This window comes from Bombus terrestris, chromosome 15 (assembly GCF_910591885.1).
Source record: "Bombus terrestris chromosome 15, iyBomTerr1.2, whole genome shotgun sequence".
Taxonomy (NCBI): Eukaryota; Metazoa; Arthropoda; class Insecta; order Hymenoptera; family Apidae; genus Bombus; species Bombus terrestris.
In genome coordinates this window covers 5,685,147-5,703,760 of record NC_063283.1, presented here as the reverse complement: position 1 = coordinate 5,703,760, position 18,614 = coordinate 5,685,147, and the positions used below count along the sequence as shown (strand labels likewise).

The following is an 18,614-nucleotide window of genomic DNA, read 5'->3' as shown; positions in this document are numbered from 1 at the left end:
TTTGAGTGAGGATATTTCTTTGATTGTGAATGTTGCATTCTTCGGTATAGTTGTTTAAAGAAATTGAGACTACGATCGAAAGAGACGCTACGTTTTTTCGCATTCTGATTAATAGATCAATATCGTGGTTTCTATCAGAATATGTGATTTATTGTTTATTTATAAAATTATTATCTTTGTATGTGATATTTTGTCCTTTCGATTGTCTATCATAAACGATGACTACTTCTTTAGTATTTTCGTTTGAAGAATTAAGTACTATGAAGAAGGGAAATTTTACTCGTTTGTTGTTTGGTTAATTTCTAATCAACATAGTTATGTTTATTATAATATTTACTTTAAGTATATTTACTTCTTTTAACTTTATTGAGATTATTGGTTCTTAAGGCTACTTCTCTTGATGCAATTTATTTACGCATTCTTTTTATGGAACATTTCATCAGGTATATTTTACCCATCTATGGATGAATTCAATTCGTCGATTCATTTTGCAAATGCTTCTCAACATGTCTCTCCCAACATGTTTCTTCTCTTATTTTTTTGGTTGGTCCCTTACCCGAAGAAATTTATCCTTATGAATATTGATTTAGCAAGAGGAATTTTCATTTTTTCCTGACTCGTCTAAAATTAGTTTCGTCAATGGGACGCGTATTACCTGTTTTCTGTTCTACCTCATTAAGAAGCAAAGCAAACTTTAAACAAAATTGCTATTCTTCCCAGTCATAATCATTAACGTCTTTTACAACGTTACAGTTAGCAGATAAGATCAACGATTAAGCAAACAATGATTAAAAACGTGATACGATGGGGAAAATGTAAAAAGAGAATTATAAAACAGTCATAAGCATAATCATAACTACAAGGAAATTACATGGGATTAAAGTTACGAGCTCGAGAAGGCACGTGATATAGTTACGACGTTTTTAGTTAATGTTTCGATACAGGAAGGTGGCAATTAAGATGCACGAGACGTTCTTACCAGTCGACGGATACAAACGTCCATCTTTGTTTTCGATTGCCGAAACGACCGTCGCTTAATTAATTATTCCTCGCGTACACGAGGACTCTCTTCTTTGCACGTGAGCGTTTAGGCTCGATTGGAGATTTCAAAACGTGTCCCAAACGTGACAGCGACCATTGCCAAAACCAAACATTTCATCTTTCTTCCAATTCTTTCTTTCAAATAAATTTTTGAACTAATTCCTTTAAACTAACTATGATTCTTTTAATTCTATCGAAGGTAAAATAAGATTTTGCTTCTTTTTTTCTAATTTTATCAGGGATACAATTGTATTCTTAAAGTGATCTGACGTTGTAATTAAACTCCATGAGTCGAATCACGATTAGAACAACCAAACTTCTTCGTAATGAATTAATATACCGTTTCTCCTTTTGACCAATTTTTAAGAAAGCATCAAGTCATCGCGGAGAATTGTTTCCTTCTGGAATAGCAACAGGGGATATGCGACTTCGCACACACAGTTGCTCCAGATACGAGTACCTCACGTGATTCGAGTGATTAGTGTAATAATTAACATTTATGTAGAAAATCGTATTAATGGAGCCATTTATATTGTTCTCATTACATTTGACAGAATCTCAGGTAATTTTCTCGTGATTTCCTGCTTCTGTTAATTAGCAGAGTCTATAAATCAACGGATTGCGCTGCGGCTCGTAACGACTCGAAGGGAGTTCCTTATCAAAATTCATATTTAGACATCAATTTATTAATTTCTGAAATATTTAAAAATTAAAAATATCTGTTCACTGAGATCTTCCAGAAAGTACTTATCATTGCTATATACTTATTCGCTAATGAAAAATATCAACAAAATATTCAACTATCTACTTTTACCATCCACTTATCATCAATAGTATTTACAAACTTCATTAAGTCACACTGTTCACTACGTATCGGGTATTCTGCCTATATATTATAAAGTACAAATAAAATACAAAATACTAAACATCAGCTACCAAGCATTCTACAATTCTACCAATTTTCGGCCCACTAATTGAAACGCCTAAAGCCTGACATCCACGTGAAACCAAAGTTACGCTGTACTAACCTTAAAAATATTTATTTCGATACATCGGTACGGAATTGTTTTCACTAGAAGTTAAATTTAGCTCAGCATTGCTTTCCGCGCGCTTCACCTCACCCAAACCATCGATTTCCTCTATGCACCGATATGCGACAACCGGGACCCCACGATCGATTCGACGTTTCACGATCCACAGCACGTAGCGAAGATGCGAACGCGTGGCTCGTGGCGAAAGTAAATCCTTTAATTAAGCCGCCGGGTTGTTTCTCACGGGCAACAGTAGCAACCAGTGTTAGTGGTGGTCGATCACAATGGAAGGGCAGACACATGTCCAGTCATACGAATAACGCCTGATTCCGGCCCGAGTGAATCGCAGGAAGCCTTCCTACGACACGTTCGTCGTACACCTCTTCCTGTCGTCCTCGTTCGCCTTCGTTCGCGTCCTATATTTAGAAAACGCGCGCCATTAAGCGCGACGTTGCGCGCGCGCTCGCGCCGGCGCGCCAACCATCCACTTCCCTAATAAATTCGCCCATAATTGCAGCCGTCCGCGTGCTACGTCGTAGGTACGCTTTTATGCAAATTCAAGAAGGTTTTTGCGACGCCCGGCTCTATTGCCATACAAACCGCTCGTTACACCGCGACCGCGGCGTAACTAATTAAACTTGTAATTAACGAGCCGGGCTTATTCGATCTCGAGGTGTCCGCCACGCAAGCCACCACATGTGCTTACGCCAACCTTGTGTTCGACTTTGTTCACTTAACTTTCTTTTCGCGCTTTTTATTTTGTTCTCGCGGGATATGCATGGCTAAGAGGCTAGAATTCGTTTGCGACGCATCGTGTGACTTCTGGTTTGAAATTTTGGTTGCAGTGAGTGTTTGAAATAGAGCGTTTCTTTGAGTTGTTTTCCGATGTTCGTGATTGACGTAACAGGTTAGGAAAAAGCGGTATGTATGAAGAAATAAACGGATATTTACTTTAATGAATATTTTAAGGCACGCTGCGTTTGATACTACACATAGAGTTTATCAAGCTTGAGGATTTTATTTCTTGATTAATATTTGCGATATTAGATAGTTGAACATAATTCAGAGTTATGAAAGTAGTCAAAGTCTTAGTTTAGTTCAATAAGTGGAAGCTTGAAAACGTGATTTTGCTTAATATATAAAAAATTTCTAATTTTACCGGAGAGGTTATGAAAAATTGGAATGGTCGAAGCAATGACTAAACTTAATTTCATGAAGATCTAAATCACCTAATACTACAAGCTATTAATTCTATTATACATATTTTATATCATAAAATTATAATCAAAATCAAATTTTCCATCATAATCATAAAACAGAGAATAGTGAAGGGTCATTAATTCGGTTAGTAAATTACGTGTATTCATATAAATATAATGCACTTCAACAGCAATAATTTTATTATTTGATTTTACTTTACATTTCCATATATTCTATATTACCGTGTAACACTGAAATGATTAATAAAGGCTGATTTACATGGGCTTCTTCTGTTACAGCGGAAACAATAATACGTGTAGACTAAGGTAAATTATAACCAGCAAGTATCTGAATGGATCGCCGTCGGGGAAGAACAGATTCCTCATCTTTACGATATCTCTTGGTCAGGTGCATTACCATCAAACTGTCGCTAATTACATGGCTAGTGCTATCTTTGTGCACATAACCGGTAACCGTTATTAATATACGTCTTACTGTACAATTAATATCGTACACTGGTCTCGAGAGGACAAGATTGTTAATGATAAACGAAATACCCGCGATTAAATGCAAATACAACGGGGATATCTCTGACTATTTTAACATGATCTGTCCTTGCGCTCGTTAGTATCGTTTCACGAGTCGTTCGGTTGAAATATCGTGTCGATCGATTATAATTGCTTTTAAAGCGCGGTTGATGTTAACGAAAATGAATGATTGTTTGTTCAATGGAACTGATAAGCGGTTAGAGAGTAGTTAAGGAATTGTATCGGAGAAAATTGATATCCATGACTATGATTAAAGCCTTAGATTCTTTGATGAACGGAAGAACTTAGGTTACGTTTGGTTAGAAGAATTTTTTGCGCAAACCTGTTTTAATGATCATACGAGCATTTGCTTTAATAACTGGTTTGTCTGAAAAATTGTAGTCTTGCCAATGGGATAAACTATAAAATACGATATTAATGTTCAAAATATCTTTTTCATATTCTATGACTCTGGAAATCTTTGTGATATGGTGTTGCATTTGTCTTATCTCTATGTATCGCCAATTTCGTTTTTTATACGTTCAGATGTAATTACTTTACAATCCACCTCAATGAAAAAAAATTTATGAAACAGAAATTCCTACCAATACCTACCAAAAATTGGGTTAAATCAAACAAACACAAATTAAATTAGAATCATTAGATTGGAATAAATAAAGAATGAATTAAAGATGCATGAGGATAGCCCATAAATTAAATTCTAATTAAAGCACCACATAACCTCAATCTTAATATTTAGTGTTCCTCTATGTATACGTAATTACATTACATTCCACACATAGAAGATGCGTAACAATACGATATATTTTATACATCAGTCTCTCTAGTTTAGCAATGTCCTAAGGTAGTATTATTCAGTAATATCTTTTTAATATTCAAATATCTTTTATTGTTTACAAAAAGTAGACATAACAAATGAAATAAGAAAAATATGGCAAATACGTATATATAAATACTGGAGATATAATTAATTAATAAATATCAGTTTTACACGTTTTCCAATACAATTAAAACGAAGTCTATCAATACTATGATTTCGGTGTTATTAGTGTATAAATACAATAACACAACAATGTATAGAATCTTCCATTATGGTGAACAGAACTTGATGAGGGCGCTGTAATCGCTCGCAATAAATCAGAAAAACATTCAAGCGTAGCTTCTCTTGTGTAGCTGGTAGAAGCCGACTTTTCGATTGTATCTATCTTCCGACTCCGACTCGTAAAAATATAAAAGTGCCGGGCGAGATTCAATCAAAGGATTCGCGATACGCAGACAAAGATAAACGCTGTGGGCTATCGAACTTCGACAGAAATTGTTCTCACAGCCGCGGCTTGTTTCAGTGGTTGCCTATGTGCTTCGCTCGTGCAATTTTAATGGCGTCGATTTGCCGCCACCACACACGACGCACTCGGAAACAATTCAAATTCTGGACAGGCGCACGGGGATGAAGTAATAATCATTTATTGCGATCCGTGGAATCGAACAGGAAGCGTGCGTATCCCTTTGACTCAACTTCACCGAGCAAAACTCACTGGCTGCATAGATGTGTTTACGAATGAAATCCAAGGTATATATGACGTTTCTTCTTCATTTCTTTTAGTATTTCTTTGAGGATAAAAATCCTGGTATAGGATGTTACATTGACAGGAGGATTCTTTAAGAGAATAGGTACTTACATAAGTATTTTGTTGGAAAATATATTTAAGGTATCTGAGTTTAATTGTTTTATTTGTTTAAAAGTTTAATTGTTACAGGTAGTATAGAAAATTTTATATAAAGTTAGATTATTTTTTTTTTTGCATTTCTATATGGCAGATTTTGGTTTAGAGATTTGGTACAATGTCTTATATAGAACTCATTTATAAGAGAGACATTTTAAGAGAGAAGTTCAGTTTATTTGTTCTATAAGGTTGTATATTAAAATAATTTTGGTTTGGAGATTTGGTATAATTTTTTATATAGAACTCATTTATAAGAGAGACATTTTAAGAGAGAAGTTCAATTTATTTGTTCTATAAGGTTTTATATTAAAATCTTTTTTAGAATATAATAAAGAGAATGTTGGTGATTCAATAGAGAGTTTCACATGAGATTTACATATTTTGTTTTTGGTAATTCTACAGGTTAGTTTATGGTAAAATGTAATGTAATAATTTTATAAGGATTTACATTGCAATATTCTTTAGAATCTAATAAAGGTTTTCTCTTGAAGATTATACAAAGAACTTCATATCTCTATTTAGAGATTTATCTTGTATTTGGTGATTCTGTAGGTTATTTTACATAGCAAGCTTCAGTTTAGTAATTTTGTAAGATTCTATTTTGAAACCAATGTTTGGAATTTTTTGAAGAGTTTGTTAGATATCATACAGAGAGTTTCAAATGGGATTTATTCTATTCTCTTTCTTGGTAATTGTATAGATCAGTACCTACATATAATTTCTTTGATCACAAGTCTTTTGTTTGTATTAATAAAACCAAACTTCAAGAATCTATTGAAACTAGAATACCAGCAAAAAGCAGATTTGTTTTAAAATACATGTATCACTTTTACATAAATAACATTCATATGGACATATACTTTTTAATGTCATTTATAAACAAGATTAGTATTTACATAATTTAATTTATAACCTAACCTATAAAAGACATGCATACAATAGTGACCAAAAGAGTTAACGTCCTCATAACAAACTTTTGGTGCTCGTAAAGACATCGTGTATTGTCTATGATAATTTGCAACTATTTTCACGGATTTGAAACGAGGGGCTATTACACGTTTTCGTCGGAAGAGTTACATGGAAACGGATCCGCGTCGAGTAAATTATCGTCAGTGTATATTTTGCAGGCACGCTTGGTGGGCAGGGCCGCGTCAGCTACCGCAGATTTACGATGACATTTAGGTATCCATATTTTTTTGCTCCTTGTACGAAACTTACACGATGCCTGTGCAATCTTAATTCTCGTATGGACACCTTCCAAGACTTTTGATCCTTTTGATTTCTCGCACGTTTCTCGCGGTTTCATGGCTCCATTCAACGGCGAGAAATGATTAACCTGTTAAAAAGGTGCTGTCTGGAAAATTTATATCCCATCGAAATTCAATTTCTCGGTCGAAGAAATATTGCTTACGTGATTATCATCGTTTCCTTTCACGGTAGAAGTGTTTGTTGCATGATTTAAGTTGGATGTTTTTATGGACAGTACTGATAATATTTCCTCAAAAATAATAGAGAACGGAGAAAGTTTATGTTATAAATATACAGATATACTCTTTATAATTATTATATTGAATTAGAAATCTCGTTTTTACATATTTACCTAAGCTTTAAAGAAGATTATGTCAAAGTTTGATTATTAAAATTATCGATTATTATTTATAATGTAATATGCATTAGAAACCTAAAAATTTTAGATAGAAAATTGTAATTTCCAAAATTTCACGTATCAATCAAAATTTCCAATTGTCATTCGTTCTTCATTCACAAATTTTTCATTTCTTCAGAAGAAATTAAATAGAGTATATAAAAAATTATTATTAGGAGTAAAATGCAACATAAATTAATTAAGCTATATAGAAAGAATTTAGAAACGGCACGTGAAGATAATAAAAGTCAATTATCTTCCTCCATGTGCAAGTTTCCAAAATTTCCACGTCTGCCAAAATCATCAATCGTCACTCTTCCTTTATTAAGAAATCCTTTGCTGCAACATGTGTAACATAATTGCAACAGAGCTTGGCTTCGAGCATATTATTTCGGGAAACAACGCTTTCCGTTGACGCAGAATCCTTGTCCAGCATGGTCCGCGATAAATTCTCGTCCCATTCTATATATTATCCCAGCTCGTCCCGGAAATTTACGAGCGGCCGCACGCGGCCTGAATTTTTGTCACGCGTTCTCTCGACGTTTACGCGTGAATCGCAAATCACCGTGATTTGAACAATCACTGTTGAAGACGATCCGCGAATTTTCCACCAAACACTAGAATATGCGAGATAATTTACCTTTATAAAGTGTTTATAGAATAGTGCGAGGCGAAGATGAATGTGTCAGCTTTCAGAAACTCGTTTGGTATAGTGAATGCGAATTAACGCCTGTTTCATAATGGGATGTGTGTATTGTTAAGCGTGTTGTAGTTGAAGTACGATATTGTGAAACATGATAATAACTAGACGATATTAGAACTTCTGTGGTAAGGTATGAGGATAATCTGGTTGTTTCAGTTTATTAGTAAATGGAAATAGATGCAGCGTGAATGATGTTATAAGTATGTTTCATTGCGAATGAAATACATGTTTACTGTATACATTAGGAATATAGGGTGTTTCATTTAGTATGGTTACAGAAACATTTCTTTTGTTATGAAAGTATCGTTGAAGAGAAGGTTGAAGTTTCTAAGCGAATGAATGTTCGCCTTTTAGGTTAGGGAACATACAGGATGTTTCATTTATTGAGGCTACAAAAATGTCGCCTTAGTAATCTCGGAGAAATTCTGGAGGAAAAAGTTGTAGATTCCGAATGGAAGGTTGAGCACATCTTTGGTTAGGTCCGTGTATAGCGTGTTTCATTTATGATGGTTAAAAAAGTATTTTTTTCATTTTTGACGATATAAATTTTGGATGATAGATCTTGAAGAAAATGATGTTTTGATTATTGTACGTTTTATCTTGGATAGAATTATTGTACAGAGATATATGTATAGGATATTCCATTTATCATGGACATTTATGACTATCTTTGTTATTCTTTATCTTGATTATTCTACACTTTATCCTGGAAAAAATTATTCCACATAGATACAGGGTATTTCATTTATCGTGGGCATCCATAAACATATTCCACAGAGATACAGGGTATTCCATTTATTGAGAACGTACATAAATATCTTCCTTATCTTTCCCAACACGGAGAAACTTCATAACACAAAAATAACTATCGACAACCTTGTTCCATAACTAGCTATCATTTTCATAATCTTACAGAATTACTTTCACATTATGGATTCAAAAGTGCCAACTCAATCCCGGAACATCTTTATCTCTAAATCCTGCATACCTAACCTATAAGTACCCGAGAATATCGCGTATGAAATCATCATTTACCCTTTGAAAACTCGAAGATTGCCATCTCACAGAACCGACAATTTCAAAACGAGCGCGCGAGCCTCTCTCTAAGCTCTGATCATCTCTCATCTCGAAACGATTTCATCGACTCCTGGAATCGTGATCATCGTATCGACGCTATCTAACCCTAATTTACGTTCGATCGATACCCACGCGAGATCGAATCTCTTTCGAACGGAACGATATCGTCGATTATGTGAAAAATAGACCGTAAGCGGCACCCTCACGATCATCAATAACCATCACTTCAGTAATTTACGATTAATCATTGGGTATTTGCCACTGACACTCTCGTTTAACGTCTGCTTAATTATCTCTCCATATCTTTACGCGACAAGTGCCATTATCGAGTCTCATCATGAATTATTCATGGAAATTCTTTTTAGAGGTTAGGAGGGGAGAGTGGCCGATTTTTCACCTCGAGTTATTAATTTTGCGCAAAAGTCGTCTTTTAGAATTCCGAAGTAATGGTATTTTGGCCTTTGAAAAGTTTAATGAAGTTGTTTCGTAGAGATTCTCCGTTTTAGGAAAGTGGAAAAGTTTCTGAAAAATGATGTGAAACTGGACGAGTGTACCACCTTCTGTAACCTTTCGTTAACCTTACAATTAATATAGGTAGACATTTATATATATATTTTCTTTAACAATCAAGTTTTATAGGGTTGTAACACAAACGTGTGCAATACAAAGATTGAAGTAATATCTTTGAGAAATGGAACTTAATCCTAACCTATCTCAAACATGAATTCCGCAACTCTGTTCTTTGTATTATCTAACCTAATCTTAAGCCAAATGTGAGCTCATTGTTTTTCAAATATTTGTTAACGTAGACATATACTACGTGTATTTTCTAGAAATAAAAGAAAGTCCATTCTGTATCCTGTTTTTTATACGAATCCCCATAAATTAGCTCTAATCAAATTTCCTACCTTAAATACGTAAATTGATTTCACGATCGCATTAATTAATCTGAAATTTTAAATGCTTCTATGAGATAACCAAATATACTTTGTATCTTCGAGAAGCCTTCTCTGATCTTCATATATTCCAAGCGAGACGATAGAATCACACGTATCTCGAGGAGCTTAAGTTCTCGATGGTAACAGGTTATCTGGTTTTGTCTCAAATGGAATTACTTAAATACTACTGCTAGGAAAATGAGATTCGCCATCTTTCGAAGTGGCATCTGTGCGGTGTAATTCAATCGTTTCGCTCGTGATCGTAGGAATAATTAACGTAGCAAACGTAGATTGCCGCCGCGCGGTTTCACTGCAAACGTACATTTATTTCTGCTTACGGTTGCGAGAGTAATTAGTTTCGCGTCCCGTTTCGGTTATAATCGTAAGCGTAATTAGTGGAAATTACGATCGTCTGTGTGATTAATACGGGCCCGGACAGCGGCTATCACAGATGGCGTTCGCAACATTTTGCTTATGATCGTTGCTTGCTACGTAATTAGTGCAACTCGGTACCATGGTCTTGCTTCTGATCGTGGAAATAAATTATTTATAGCGGCAGTAGTAGGTTTAGGGTCGTCATTACCAGTGATGAGATTAGTAAGGGAGGTCTGTTATAAATGTTCTCGGTTGAGTATATATATATTGTATTTTGCGAAGAAGCGCATGGTTGTGAAAATGAATATCAAACTGATTTAAAAAATGAATTATGGGAAAATAATCGTTTCTTATTGATTATAATATACGTTGTATCTTACACGTACTACTTACGAACTTGATCAATTTACAATTAGTATTACGTACACATTACAGGTGTTGCAAGTGTTTGTTCGTAATAAGTTTCGGGGTTGCAAAATTGAATATTTAATTGGTTTTTAAATATATATATATAAATATATAAATACATATATACATATATATATATTATGCATATAGGCCGTAAAATATCTTGTACATTGTAAAACGGGTCTAACCAATTAGGATTATACACTATGTTATACGTGTTGTAACTATGTGTTTAATATATGTACTTGAAATTCGAACGAGGTAAAACTTGTTTATCTGATTATATTTTATGAAGTTGTTTCAACGTAAGAAAAGTGGTGGAATGCATTAAGACGTAAAATACTGAAATCATTAAAACTGATCGAATCATTTTGTCACATGAAAACAAGTTGCAAAAGAAGGATACAGGTTTCTCCATTTGCAGCCTGGTTTTCGAGAAAATCGAGTTTAAAAGTTTGGGCTCGATAAATCTTGACGCGTTGCTTTATGCATTTAGCTTTTCCTGATTATTTTTTCAAACCAGACCTGATTATCTTCATTTACAAGCTTAAGCGTCATCTTAACTCCCAAACACCCTGATATAATCAAAACCCAGCGTCAAGTATCCTCCATTTATCTACTTTATACATTTTTCAAAACGAAACTTGATCACTTTTGCTTATAATTTATTGTCCATTGACCTGGCCATTAAACACCTGAGTACATAATGTACTAGACGCTTAGGGCGATAGAAGTATGTCAAAAGGAAGAGTATGATGTAGAGTAGCCTTGGAATATACTTTCAAAGGGTTCCCCAGGTATCGATGCACGCCCTGAACCAGGTGGCTGCTTTTAACATCAACCTAAATTCTCTCAAACACCGTAATTAAAATTCACCAACTGGTATTATCAACTAGTATCATTAAACGCTTAACTAATTCTTCAAAACCGAGATTGCCCACCTTTGCTTGTAATTAGACGATGTTTACGCGCTTTTTAGAAATTTAAAATCCCAAAAATCTAAAAATATAAAAATATATACAAGGTTTAAAGTGGATAGATTTCTATTTCGATTCCACTTCTTTAATTATGTTCATATATGCATATGTAAATATACATATATATAACTCCTTGCAATATATCACTCACCTAATCACTAAACACCTGAGCCATAAGAAATTCCAAGATTTTCCAAGTATCGATACCCGGCGGCAGCAGATAGCCTACCTTTCAAATTACCTCGTTATAATTAAAGTCGACCGATCGGCATCCTTCGTTTGTCTACTTCGCTGATTCTTCAAAACCAAACTTGCCCGCTATCGCTTATAATTTATAGTCTACTAACCTAACGGCTAAAACACCCGAGCATATAACGTACGAGGCACTTAAGGCGATAAGAGTATAGGAAAAATCAGAAGAAAGGAGCAGTATGATATAGAATATCCTCGGAATATTCTTTAAAAGGGTGAGCCGTGTATCGATGCACGCCCCGAAGCAGATGTTGGCTTTAATATCAGCCGGGCTCGCGCAACGTCGTAATGGGCCTTTACGGCGGCAAGGAGCGCCGTTTCGCGGTGTAAATTGCACGTTGCATCGATTTACGAGGCGAACAGTAATTTCCACCGTCCTCTCCGCTTTGAACGTAGCTCGCTTAAATACTCGCGAGTATGCGATACGCGTAGCAATAACGCGCGATGAATACGCGAGAACCAGCCGGTTCCGGTGTGTTCTAACCAACGCGCTAGAAAATCGTCCCGCCGCGCGGAACCACGCTTATACATGGAGGATCGAAGCGCCTGCGGCAGCAGGAATCACGCGCGAATCGCAAACGTTAATGGCACGTGCGGAATTCCTAGCCATTGTTATTTTATGTCTCATAAGTGCCTGCATCTTGTGGATGTCGTTAATAAAAAGGTAGAGGGTAGAATGTTCATGCAAATTCATATTTTTTCCAAGAACAATTAAGGAAATGAAATCTAATATCTGCGATCTAGATGATTGTATCTCGCCTGTTGAATATTTACAAGCTCTATAATTTAGGCGTACTCTATATTTTTATGCGCGTTCTCTGGATTTCTGCATCTGTTACACGTATTTCCCGTATTAGGCGAGTTTCCCATTATCCGAAATAGGCCCGGTCCACGTCGCTTCGCATGATCCAGGTTCTACCGTAGATACACAGTGAAAGTATAAAAAGCGAGCGCATACGCTTTACAAGAACGACGTTTCGACCTACCTGTACAGACTTAACTTATGTTCTTTTTGCCATTAATTTATATCCCAACGTACTTGGCATCCTTTCCTTCAGTTTTCAATTTATCCAACATAGGCGTAAGAATTTTTTAAACGAATCTCGCGCATCCACCACCTTTGGTCCTCGTTAACGTTAGAAAATAACAAGTTAGCTAAATTCAGAGCAACGTTGAAAAATAGAAATTCGTAACAGGTTTAAATTATGTTTAAGTATCGATTCTTCGCGCATCGAGGTTAACTTATCAATGATTGTAACGCGATGACCGATGACCAAAGAGTGATGACCGATGATGTAGCGTAGATCAAGTATACTAAAGCACATGACCTCTCTATCTTTTCATCGAGCATTTCACAGTGATTTCACGGATAAAACTTGACGCTATGATGATTAATCCCATACCGAGGCTTTTCTCCCAGAACGTACGCCTTCGTCGGCTGATGATTTTCCCGGATAGGAATTACCCGCTTCGCGTATTATCTTCCATCTTCATGCCGGTAATCACGCGGTTGATTACTCGATTCTGAGCGATCTTCGAAAACAGCCACCGTACGTTAGTCTGGTCTTGAAATCGGTAATCACACGTTTCATTGTGAAGCTTCCTTCTCTGTCCGTGTCGCGTAAATCGTTCACGCCGGTTACAAGGGTGGCACCGTTGCAAAGCACTGTGAAAGCGTCTTGATCTATGACGCTGGAAACAATTAGGGGATCGGATATCTGCAGCATCTTTCGGCTAATTGGATTAAATGAAGGGATCGAAGTAATGGACTGATGGGTGTAATGATGGATTCGCGGTTGCTGATGGACGAAACACCGTTTCTGTGTGGCGTTTAAGTGTTAGACGTTTACCGATTAGGGTGTAGCGTTGTAATTAAACTGAGAGAAGGAGGAACGAAGGAGGCAGAAGAAAAGAAATGGATGAGAAAAAAGAGCAAAATAGACTGGCGTTCTGTTTGGAACCTATTTGTAGACTCGTTACAAGGGTTTCCATAATAGCTTCCTGTTGTAGATGCTGAAATGGTGAAGTTCAGATCGGATGATGTATTTGAAAAGCGTTTTACCTGAAAGGATTACCCCTGTGATGGAAGTTTTGCTGCCATTTAAGCTGTATTATACGGCTACCTCTCATGTAATTAGTACTCGTAATAGGTAAACGTTTATAAGCAATTTTTGAAGATTTAATCTAATTGTTCAATAATTATTTAATGTATATTTCTTTAAAGCACCTAAAGAAACGAGATCTTTATAATCCTAGGTGTATGGATTTTGATTTTAACTGTAAACACTCGTAGAGTCCTTAAAGTCCTAGATATCCTAGAAACGTTCTGAATCCTCGATATTCATAAAATCTATAGACTCGTCAGGATTGGGCTAATAATCCAGAAATTACGATCCGAGTCCCATAGGCGAACACTTGTGTGCCAATGAAATTCTTGCGGTGTAGCACGCAATAAAATCCGCCATAAAATTATCCTTGAAACCACAAGAGCTGCCATAAAATTATTTCGATATGTATGTGTGGTTACCATTACGTCGCCACAATCCTTTTGCTACGTGATACAATTTTCATTGAACAAAAACCTGCCTCATATTATTACCTCAACAAAACTGCGCTATCTTCACGTTCACATCATTTTCGTCAAATGACTCGAAATAACCATGGAAAAAGATTGAGCCAGGTCAGGAATCAGTGTACTATAGTCCGAGAACGAAGTCATTTGAATGGAAATGAAGCACGCTTTCGGTTGTTTGCTTGTGGTAGCAAAGATGCCTGAAATCATTACCTAGCATGATTCTGGAATATCGTCTTGTTGATGCTACTCGACCGCGAGCGAATTCTTCGTCTCCACTCGTTGAAGTCTCCATTTGGTTGTTCGAGCGCGTATTCTAGTTTGCGGGCAATATAATTTCCCTTTGGCGTCGTAGACCAGTCATTGTATATTCATTCTCGGTAAAATGATAGATCGTGGTGGTATTCCGAGGTTCGAGGCAGTCTTATGCTAACGAATTGGAATTTTTTGAAAATGCCGCGTCGTATGGGCAAATGAATTTTTATGTAATACCTTGAATTAAAATGAAAATGTTCTTCGTGTAATTTGCCCGTGGCGTTTTTATGTCGTGGCTGCGTATACTTTGTGGAGAAAATGATAGATCATGATGGTATTCTGAAGTTTCAAGCAGTTTGATCTACTGCAATTTCCCGCGGTTAAAAAAATGTCTATTTAAAATAAAAGTATTTTCTATGGAATTTGCCCTTGGCAGTATTTTGCTATCATTGTGTATCCTTCCGCGAGAAGATTTTAAATTACGGTAAATCCTGAGATTCGATATGCATAATTTCACGATAATGAATCTGCTACTTGGGCTTGTAAACTTGAACGTATTATGATTTCTTATTGAAATATAGCAAGTGTAACATTGAAATCACAACGTTACGGCTGAAACTGTTCCAGTTCTTAACCAGTGATAGCGAAACAAATTGTACAATGATCAACATTAACCAATAATCGCAAGCCAACTTTCAACATCCACTATCTCTGAACTTATCTTCAGTAAAATTTTACTAGTGCCTGATTACATGAATTTCTATCAACGAATAAAATCCATCTATTTGACAATTTCGATCCTGTTATACTAATCCTGTTATACTAACCGCTTGGTTCTCGATAAATTCAGATCAACGAAGCCCTACCATAGCCTAATGCAAAACCAAACCAAACCAAAAGTCCTGAAAACCTTCTCTTCCACTCGATAACACTCGCAACATGTAGCCAAACAACTATCCGCATCGTCAGACGTGCTCGGACGCTCGCTCCTGTCATTTAACTTACGTGCTCACATTTCAATCCGTATAACAAGTCGACTAGAACGCCTCCAACTACACCTGGAGGGTTACTCGGTCACGGAAACGATCGAGGGATGACGGAGTTCGATCCTTGGTCGGGTTTTAGCTGTGTGTATCCGCTAGCGGAAAGAAGAGAAGCGTAGTCAGCCCGCGGCCCTATTACTTATGCAGTCTACGTTAGTCCCGGCTTGCATTGCTGCACGACTGCTTGCTTACCCTTCGTAACGTGTACTTTATTCTTTCCAGATGCGGCCGAGCCGATAGCTACTGGCGATTCGCTCGTTTAACAGCGTAACGGCGAGCCGGCAGGAGTCAGGGCCGGTGACTGGCATCGCGCGAAGAGAGACGGATAGAGAGCACCGGGACACGAGGGAGCAGAGAGGCACAGGTAAAAACGTGACTGGGTCCCTACGAGGGTGCTAGAAGGTGAGTACAGTCGCTAGGAAGAATATAGAAAACGAGAACTTGCCTCGTCGCTCCTTTTTCCCCCCTCCCCTCCCCCTCTTTTTCTTCATTTTAGAACGAAACTTGTTTTACTTTGTCTCACTGTTTCATTCTTCGTTAGTCTTTTTTCATTGGCTTGGATGAGTAACTTTTTGCTTTCTTTCCACCTCAGTACATCTTCGTTGGCTTGGATGAAGGATTCGTATGGCTGCCCATTCAGCGAGCTCGTTGATCCTGATATTGTTAATTTAGCGCGTCTTTCACATTTGAATGGCGTTGATTGGGAAATTCTTTGAAAACAAGGAAGTATTTGATAAGTTAAGTAGAGTTTTTGCCTCCTTTGTTCCTTGGTACTTGTTCGTTAGCTTGGATGAAAGATCGATCTGCCTGCTCATTGAACCAGCTTGACGATCTTGATATTGTTAATTTAACGCGTCTTTCAGATTTCCCCTTAATTGGAAAATTCTTTGGAGAGAAGGAAATATTTGATAGGTTTCGTAGCTTTTGCTGTCTTTGTTCCTCGGACCTTCTTCGTTGGCCTGGATGAAGAATCGATCTGCCTACCCATTGAGTGAGCTTGATGATCTTGATATTGTTAATTTACCGCGTCCTTCAGAGTTTCCTTTAATCGGTAAATTCTTTGGAAAAAAGGAAGTGTTTGATAGGTTTAGTAGCCTTTGCTGTCTTTGCTCCTCGGTCCTTCTTCGTTCGCCTGGATGAAAGATTGGTCTGGCTGCCCATTGAGTGTAGCTTGACGATCTTGATATGGCTACTATGGTATGTCTTTTAGATTTAATGGGCTCGATTAGAAAATTCTGTAGAATGGAAAGCAGGGAATATTTGTTTGTTAGCTTTTTGATTCTCAGACGAGAACTTAATAAAAGAAAGGGGCTCATTATACTAATGTTATAATTTACTTTCAATTAAGAAAGAAACAATATTGCTATGTAACTCTGTGCTATCTCTTTAAATTCCTATCTTTTACGTATTGAGATGATCTTTTTTTTTTATCTTTTTTTATCTTTTTTATGGTTAAAAAGAAGTTTGAGATTTTAATGCCCCACCAACATAATTATTGATTATAAATGAGTTGAAAAAGGAGGACTGTGTACTTAATGTTTTCATCAGAGCTTGTAATTAGATTTTTAATACTTAATTTTTTCCACGTTTACTGGATGACCTTGATTCCAAAGAAGGAACCTGATATCTTGGTTTACTCTAATTGTAAACTAGTTTAGATTATACATATTGAAAATTGTGCTTGTTAATGCTGTACCGTTCGCTCGCAAAATTCTTCGCTGTACAATGTTATTAACTGAAGAACAGGCCATATAATGGGTTTAATAGCTTTAGTAATTATTGTTTCAGTATCTTTTTTTTACACATAGAAATTTTATATGGAAATTGTAATAATTTATTAAACCAGTTATTCCCGATACTTTACATTTTTTCTTTCCAAGCGTGTTTTTCTTAAATTTTTGTCTATGTGATATTATTTTATCTGATTTTTATGCATTCGTACAATGCAATATGAATAAAATTCCAAATATTCCAAATTTCTTTTTATTAACATTTAATGGCTTGATTCTATTTTGCAAAATTAGGCACTATGTATTTTCATCTATTAAATAGGCTCTTACGTTTTATTATATCATTTGCGAAGAATAATATTTCATCCTAACAAATTGTTTCTTACAATATATATCAACATTATGTCGTTGAATACATTCAAAGTTTCTACCAATCTCGAAAAACACAACAATTCATTTTATTTCACACCTCTGCTGTCATACATATTAAGAATTAAATTAAAAAATAAATTTTTCCCATCACTTCCTTTAGTACACGATATTTCGTAATTAAACGAACAAGAAGATGGAACGATTACATTTAGAATGATGAATGATACCGATCCATGGCTGAAGTATTGTACATGCAGAGGAACAAATTACTTATCAAGAATCGAATTAATGTATCGCGTAGATTTATTGTCTGTCTGATTAAGATTACCGGATGAGGAGTGTATTGCTTCAAAGAACATATCGTCATAGAATATTTATCGTGGATTTCAAGTTGGAGTTTCTACTGATTGCAAATTTCACGCTGAACATCTGTTCGGAAATTAGGAAAGTGTCGTTCGAGTCTTAAGTTCAGAATTAATCTCTGTATTGTACATTGTTGGAAAGCTATTTCTAAACTCATTTCTTACATACAGGCGAATAACGATTCTTCCATTGAAGAAAATTATTTAGTTTATTATTAAGTATTCCTTAAGACATAGATTTTCTTCTCTGTACTATAGATAATTTATTATAGGTTGAAACAATTCTATTATTTTTCTATTAAAATCTAGAAAACGCGCTTGTCTTTTTTAAAGGCAACAGTTTCTAGCAGATAATTATACT

General features: G+C 35.9%; 1 long non-coding RNA gene across 3 annotated transcripts in view; it reads left to right on the top strand.

Annotated features, from left to right (window-relative positions):
* The first annotated feature begins 2,586 nt into the window (after positions 1–2,586).
* LOC125386462 overlaps positions 2,587–18,614 on the top strand; it is a 114,412-nt gene continuing 98,384 nt past the window's right edge. For all 3 annotated transcript variants that reach the window (XR_007226624.1, XR_007226623.1, XR_007226625.1), the window contains exons 1-4: positions 2,587–2,993; positions 3,572–3,741; positions 5,164–5,390; positions 16,012–16,191. This is a non-coding gene — a long non-coding RNA (uncharacterized LOC125386462). The remainder of the gene's footprint in view (positions 2,994–3,571; positions 3,742–5,163; positions 5,391–16,011; positions 16,192–18,614) is intronic.